Source organism: Loxodonta africana, chromosome 2 (genome assembly GCF_030014295.1).
Source record: "Loxodonta africana isolate mLoxAfr1 chromosome 2, mLoxAfr1.hap2, whole genome shotgun sequence".
NCBI classification, from domain to species: domain Eukaryota; kingdom Metazoa; phylum Chordata; class Mammalia; order Proboscidea; family Elephantidae; genus Loxodonta; species Loxodonta africana.
In genome coordinates, this window is record NC_087343.1 from 143,963,978 (window position 1) to 143,972,374 (window position 8,397).

General features: G+C 42.9%; 1 pseudogene; it reads right to left on the minus strand.

Annotated features, from left to right (window-relative positions):
• Positions 1-6,843: 6,843 nt before the first annotated feature.
• LOC100662435 (GTP:AMP phosphotransferase AK3, mitochondrial-like) lies at positions 6,844-7,935 on the minus strand (annotated as a pseudogene).
• Positions 7,936-8,397: the final 462 nt, after the last annotated feature.

An 8,397-nucleotide genomic window follows, 5' to 3' on the forward strand; every position in this document is an offset into this window, starting at 1 on the left:
TGCCCCTCCTCCTATCCTTCTTCTTTCCTTTCTTTTTCTTTCCTACTCCTTCCTCTTCCTCCTCTCCCCTTCCCATAAATGTATAATGTTATAGAATCTCCAAGGATCTCATCTTCCCAGGATTCAAGCACAGGATCGGGGTGACCACAACATAGGAAAGAATCTTCCCAAGAATGCTAGCTCACTAGGCATTATCTTTGCCAGCTTGGGGCTGATCTGATATTCTGCTTGAACATAGAGTCCTGAGAACACTCAGTGACCTCCAAGTGGTTGTAGTCAGGTTGTTTATTTTTTACAGATGAACGAGGACACATGTGCTCTGACAGGAGTTGGCATACGCCCAGGAGTTTATTTACTCAGTCTTCATCTTAAGGCAAGGGTTTATTTTGACTCCTTCCTTCGTGAGGGTTCTGCTTAAGGCAGTGGAACAGTGGACACAGTGGAAGATATCAGCATAACAGCCATGCTCCATGAGGCAGGTGACGGATGACATGACATTTGATTCCAAATGACTTCCATGGTCCTTTGGGTCTATAAGTAAAACTCAATGGGTACTTTAATTTTGGGACAGTTATCTTTATGGGAAATAACCTTAGCTATTAATTATAACCTTAGTTGCTGGCTGTGTATTTTGTAGTAAAATCTGAACCTTGGCAACCCCATGGTACAAGGAAAGGATTACTACAGTGCAATCAAGAACTCATGTCTAAGGAGTTGTGAGTTCCAGTGTTGCTTCAGGGAAGCATTCTCATGTAGGTTATTGAGAGTTGAAAATATCTAAGAAAGGAAGGAAAGAATATGTGGAAAACATGGGATCTAGGAATTTGTTCCAACCATTTTCACTGTGAAATACACACCCAGCTCGAACTAGTTTAAAGAAAAATAGGGATTTATGGATTTATATAATTAGAAAGCTCGTGGGTGATTTCAGGCACAGTTAGATCCAAGGGTTTAAACAATGTATAAAAGATGCTATCACTGCCTCTCTACCTCTTGGCCCTGCTTTCCTCTGGGTGAGTTTCATTCACAGGCAGGCACTCTTCACAAGATGGCAAAGACAGTCACCAAGACCGGTTTAGCAACCCCAGGGTAAAACACCTCTTTCTCTATAGCTCCAACAATCTCAGGGCTGATTTTTATTGGCCCAGCGTGGGTTACATGCCCACCTGTGAACCAATCACCATCCCTCTGATTTTCCAGACCCAGACCAGGTACCCGGACATGGAGCCAGAGTCAGCTCCACCTGAACTAAGAGTTGGGAAGGGAGTCTTCAAAGGGAAATTTGTATGTTATTATTATAAATAGGGAGGTGGTCAGCAGACAATATATTAAATGTCCACTACACCAGCGTAGACTTCAAAGCTTCAATTTCTTCCATAGAAAATGGAAGTGAGTCGGGGGACTATGGAGGCCTGGTAGCTCAGTGGTTAAGAGCTCGGCTGCTAACCAAGAGGTCAGCAGTTCGAATCTACCAGCTGCTACTTGGAAACCCCATGGGGCAGTTCTATGCTGTCCTATAAGGTCACTGTGAGTCAGAATGGACTCAAGGCAACAGTGTTGTTTTTTTTTTTTTTGCTTGTTTAGAAGGACTACCAAAACACTAGAGTACATGATCTTTCTTTGAAATGTTAGAGATCACAAGCTCCCAGACCATGCCCTAAGGCTTTAGGAGTTACTCCAGAGTCTTTGAGTTTCCTGGCATTAGCCCAAGTATTTGGGTTGAAAATAGATTATGACTGGAAAGCATCTAAAGACTCTTGGGGAGACTCTCCAGGCCTGGACAATTTCTTCGTCTAGGATTCTGTAAGGAAATCAATACAATCTCTTCCACATCTCACACCAACTAAATGAAGGAATTCAATCAATCCAATTGAAATGCAGCAATTCTTCCTCTGACCCTAACCACCAGGAGCTAGGTTAGATCTCACCAGTTAAAGGGAACAGTTCTCCAGATTGCCAAGTCTGCCCAAGACCTCAGACACCAGTTGCAAAGCTTGAGAAGGCCCCACTATACCCTCTAGATGTCAAAGAGGAAGTCCAAGGTTTTGGAGTTTATCTTTCAGGAACGAAGGACAAAGACTAAATCCTTGGACAAAGTTATTTATAAACCCCACAGATTCCCCTAAGAGAGCTGAAATAACTCAAAAGTTTTCCTAAGGGCTTTAGAATTCCTCCCCCAAACTTAAGGGAGCCAGCCTAGTTTATTTTTGTTCTGCTATTTGTTCTGTTTTTACAAATAAGTAAACTGAGGCTTTCAGAGTAGCCAGTAAATGAGAGCTGTACCCATGCTCAGGCATTCTGGCCTCAGATCAGGTGGGCTCCTCTGTACTCTGCTGTGGGTAGGTAGAAAGAGCAGCAAAGAAAATTAGTGTCACCTTCCAGAAATAGTATATTTGAAAAGAAACATTTGTAAGGCTAAGAAATGCTGTCTTTCATAATATACAGGTTCAAAGTGGAGTTCACACAGACTTTGAAAACACAACGAACAATGTGATCATATTAAGCAAGCACAGAGACCTGCAGCATTGCCAGTCCTCTTAACCATTTCTGAAAATGAGAGCCATGTGGAGACAATTTACCTCAGAAAAGTGACAATTGCCAATTCTTTTATTTTACTGGAGAGAGACTGATTCTAGGACTCTTCTGACAGGAAGGCCATTAGGCATAGACCTATTTTCAAATAAGCATTCATTAGGAAGAATGATATAGTTTGGAAATATGAAGGAAAAAAAAGTCAATCTTGGCAACAGGAAAAGGTCAGATGATGGCTTATGCTCATCTCTGTTCTCAAATACAGACTGAGAAGTAACTGAAGCGATGGTGTCAACCACAGTCTCTATCAGAGTTAGACTGTCCCCTGTAAACATGCAGGGGCATTTTCATGGGCATCTGATCATTGCTGATTCCTTTTACTTAGGAAGGCTCAGAAAATTAAGGCCAAAAAAAAAAATCCTTTGCTCCCCTCTGAGTTCAAAAACATAATACCAAAGAGGAAATACAATCTGAAAATGTCCAACAACTTTAATTGACTCTGTCAGTTAGTTTATCTGCCACACCTACTTCCTCACCCACAACTTCTGGAAAGGGTAGTTCTACCCACCATGTGATTAGACCACAGATGGCCCCTAGCCAAGCCAGAAACCAATTAAATTACACTTTTGGGATTTTGAACTGGGAGACATAGATAGAACTTGCCATTTAGTTGAGGAACATAAGGAAGCAGATGCCTGGAAGCCCCAGGGCCCCAGTCACTGCAAACCAGCTGCCCACAGGACATATCTGATACACGACATGTTTTGTTTGGCCTGCAGGGTTTTACCTTTGAAATAGTAGCCAACACTTACAAGTCAGAGTATTTCACATTTAAAAATGGGCAATCTTCCAGAGCAAACTGCATAGAAATTGTGGCCATCTAAGAACGCACATGCTGATAACACAGAGGCCAGACTTGAGGCACATTTGGGATTTGTCTGATGTTTAGAAAATGCAGACAAAGGCCACACAAGCATACATGCTCTCATGTTCCCACAAGGGTCCCATCCAGGAACACCAATGGGCATCCTCTATAATCTGTATTAGTTTTCTAGCTGCTATAACAAAATACCACAAACTGGGTGGCTTAAAGCAACAGAAATTTATTCTCTCACAGCTCAGGAGGCTAGAAATCTAAAATCAAGATGTCAACAGAGTTGATTCCTTCTGAGGGCTCTGAGAGAACTGTTCCATGCCTCTCTCCTAGCTCCCTGTGGTTGCCAGCAATCCTTGGCTTGTAGCTGCATCACTCTGATCTCTGTCTCTGTCTTCACATGGTCTTCTCCTTCTGTATGTCTCTGCTGCCTCTATGGTTCTGCTCAGAATAATTGAACAACTTTCAGCAAATTCACAGAAGACAAGATGAATGGAGAATTCTGTTTTATATAAACTGCCCACAGTCCCCACCACCCCATTTTGCTCTTCAGGCACTGAGGCTGATGGCATGTGTGATTTCCATTTAGATCCCACTGTTTCACTTGTATATCTGTGTGCGTGTGCACTCTCCTGTAGGCACTGGAGTCTCAGAACCCCACACTAATTGAAGGAGCCCAAGCTCTGGCTGGGGAGGGTTTCTGAGCAGTTCTGAATTTCCACAGAACTTTTCTACATACTTAGAATAAGCCTTCTCCCTTCTCCCTGCCACCCCCACACAATACACAATGTATTTGAGCTAATTTGAGTGGGTTTCAGACCTTGCTGCCAAAGGAGCACTCACTAAAACAACCTCTGAGAATTCATCTAGCAAAGGAAAGGCCCCACCAGGAAGGAAACTTGACAATGTAGCACTTTATTTCCAGGACATCCCCCAGAGCCACTGGCCCTTTAAAGAGGTGCTCTGCGTACCTCTTTGGCATCCTCAGACCCCCGGGGTGATGTGGACTCTCCCAGGCTTCTGCCCACCCCAAGCATCTGGGCATAGCTAACTATATCATAGAAGACACTAAGCTATAAATGATTTTACTTTTTTTTTAACCCCCACATTCTTGCTCAAGTTGTCAACTTATGTGTTTGAGACACATTTTTAAATGTTTCTTGTTTTGTTTTTGTTTTTTTCTGAATCTTGGTGACCTCACTCGTTGAATCTGTTTATAGATACCATAAGAGGAAAGGATCGTTACTTATGCACTCAGAGACTTGAGTGTTTTCAGGCTTTTGCCCAAAAGAGTGGACGTGCAGCATATTTTAAAGGCATCATGCAGTTCTTTGCTCTTTTCTGTGAGTCAGAACCATGTGCTATCTAAAATAGGTGGTGAGTGTGGGCAGGGCAGTCCAAACACAATAGCAATTCATCGAGTTTATTCCCAGTGAGAGCTGACCCCGCCTCAAAAGCCTTAGCAAGGCTCCGTTTGGCTCTCGTTAAGGGTTGAACTGAGCACACAAGCCTATTGAGTTGACTGGTACAGCTCGGCCGTGGATATCCACAGTTGCAGCCACATGATGTATCTTTAGGGAGATGGGACTTTAGGGAGATGGGAGCAAGTGTTTTTTTACCAGATGTCCAAACACAAGCAGTTACATACTTGTGGCCGGGCTTCCCTAATAAACGGCACAGAGTGTATGGTTCCCCACAAATGCAGAAACTGATTCAACGCAGCCCAGCACTGAGGCAAGGGAGTTTTAGACTTTTAGAACCTGCACTCAGGGATAAGACACCCCTTGGCCCCGTCCACACACACACGCACATGCTTGCGTAAACATATCTCATAAGTGATCACCTAATAGCTCCTGCTGGTTGTAGGACCAATGGCTAAGTTCCAAATCTACCTGTGGCCGGTAATGCTTAGCTGGCTGCTCAGCTGTTGCTAATTGAAAGGGCAATCACGTGACTGCCAGCAAAGGTAGGTAGGATGTGATGAACAAAGGACTCTGGCATCTAAAAGCCACGCTGTGATGAGCCAACTCCAGGCAATTCTGAGCTGAAAATGCATTACAGCCCAGGACTGGACAGAAGCAGCAGCAGTGCAGGAAGGAGGAGTTATTTAGAAATATTACAAAATACAAGGAGGACAAAAGCTTAGCAATTTCCAAGGATTACAAGTGACAAGTGAGAAAGCATTTTCATTTCTGTTTGTCAGAGAAAACTTTTAGAGATCACTCTGCAGGGAAAAATGGACATTTTTTTTTTAGTTTGGGTACTAACAAAAGACTTGATTACCACCAAGCCTAAAAAAAAAAAATTTTTTTTTTTTTTTTTTCCGGCCTAGGCAGGTTGTGGTCTAGCTCCCTTTCTGTACCAGTTCCCTTCTGGCTTTCACACAGCCCACCTCCCACCAGCCACACAGGAAGACAACCATCACTGTCTTTCCTCTACTATCCCTCATTTTTATCCTAGAATAAGTATTAGTCGCTGTGTTAAGCCTTCTGAGCTGATCCTCAGCCTTACTGCTAACTGTGAAATGGAAGAATGTGTCCCACTTTTAGTGACTATCATTGAGTGAGAAAAATCCTCTGGGCTTTTTTACTTACTGGAAACCACAAGTTGTGATTTGAGGCTAACTCGGCTTAAGGCAAAGAAAACAGCATATCCAACAGAAGAGAAGATAGATAAAGCTATCCAAATGGAAGGACAGTGTCCTGAGAGAGACTTGAACTGTTCCAATGCATTGCTCTTTTGGTTTTTGTTGTTGTTGTATTTTGTTTTTTGAGGATTTGACATTTCCCCTTCTCTCGTGCCCACAAATGCAGAGGCAGCAGCGGCCAGCATGTGACTTCGAGGCTCAGCAGTCACTACAGCTTACTGGTAAGACTTCAGCTCCTGAGGGTCCCTGCCAATTGTATTTTGTGAGGATATTATAAATGACAAGAGACCTACTAACAAACTACAACTTAGTTGAAAACTTTGCTGTCAGAGTACAGTTGTTCTAGCCTGAACTTTTCCTTGTCATGACTTGTAAAGGCTGAGCCCAACCCCCACATAAATACAGAAATGTCATCTGATTGCTATATTGCTTAAATTTGTTAACTTTTGAGAGCAATATCATGGAGACTAAGGAAAGGAAGGCTGTAGAATTGTTAAGCTTGCTAAAGATTGTCACAGGTTTTCAAACGATTTCTGAAACGATCGCACTTGGAAACACGTGGCATGCAATGTTTCCACCTGTTTTTCATGTTAAGTGATATTTTCCTCAATGCTATTTGATATATTTTTGTACAAAACTGAAAATTCTGAGTAAATGAGAGGTATGTTGAACAACAAAATAAAAACAGCATCTATGGCCAGCTCTTTGTTTAGAAGCAGCAGTGAATTTTCATTCTGCAACTGATCTGTAAAGCCAGTTGTTTTTCTCTGGAATTCTAGAGATAATTATATTTCACAGAAGCACGTTCCACTATGCCAGAAATGCCTGTGCAAAAGCCTCTGATGAGATACTTCTCACAAACTAGTGTCATGGAATTTTGTTAGTCTTCCAGAAAAATAGGAAAACTTTACCAACAAAACTTAAATTACTACCAATTGCTTTCTTAATTATGCTCAAAAAGAATTTTTTTAGATACCTGTTTTTGAATTGCACACCCATAAAAGGTGACTAGATGAGACACACTACGCAATTCCAAAAGATAAATGTTAGTATCTGACTCATTTGACACATCCATAGCATCCAGAATAGAATCAGTAGATATGAAATGAATACAATTTTCAAAGAATTCACAGATGCTGGAGTCTTAGGACAAGCAGCTTCTAAGTGAAAGGACAAGAAGATCCTTCTACTTATCTTACTAATCACACACCTTTTTCCTCATGGAGTAACCGATGCTTTCTGGTTTATTTGTGGAACTTTTGTTTGTAGGAAAGCATATACTTGGGGCCAGATCTTGTCAGTTTCTGTTCCGGAGAATGTTTCCAACATGCCTTTTTTCTGCTAACATTCCAGAACCAGTTGGAGTTGTGCTTCATAAACCTTCAGTCTCTTAATAACCGTCTCTGGCCTATCATCCTCACACTGAACGAGAGGCTCTCCAGTTAGATCATCAATGCCTATGGCTTTGGGAGGGTTGAATTTGAGATTAGAGATTCGGCCACTGGCTAGATGAATCCAGCGAGCAGTGAGGCGTTGCTTAATGACCAGAAAGGGCACGTTCAGGTTAATCACTAGTCTATTTTATAAACTCTGTCCAGGGCTTCCGCCTGTGGAGGTGTCCTTGGAAAACCACACAACAGCCAGCTATACTGGGTGAGATTTTTCAGCTCCTCCAGGTCCATCTAAGGCATGACGTAGTCTGGGATGAGCATCCCTTGGTCAATGAAAGTCTTGGCCAACACACCAATACCTGTGTCTCTTAGCATGTGGTCTCGGAGCAGGTCCCAGCTGGAGAGGTGCTTCAGCTCAAAGCGTTTGAGGATGCACGACATCATGGTGCTCTTGCTGGATCCTGGGGGCCCCCATAATCACGGCGCTAGTAGCCGCCCCGACACCCCCACAACAGCTGAGAGAGGCGTCAGCGGTGCCGATAGTTGGGCCTCAGCCAGGCCTGAGCGCTCCCGGGCTCTGCGGCCAGTCCCACCAGTTGGCAGCACAGAGAGTACCCGCACCAGGTCTGGCCAGCAGGCGGAGCCCGTGACTCCCAGACACTCCCGGAAATCAAATTCGATATTTTATTAAAATGGACTCTGTTGTTGGTTGCTTCCAGCTACAGAAGAGCGAATTAGTGAGTTGGAAGATTGGGCTGAGAAATTTTCCCACCATGAAATATAAAGGGCGAAGAGATGGAAAGTATGAAAGAAAAATTTAGAGACATGAAAGTGTAGATTCAAAAGTTCTACCATTCGCAAGTAGAAAATAGAGAGCGTGGAGGGACACAATATTTAAAGAAATAGCTAAAGAATAGGTACAGTTTTCCAGAATTCAAGAATGATACGAGTCT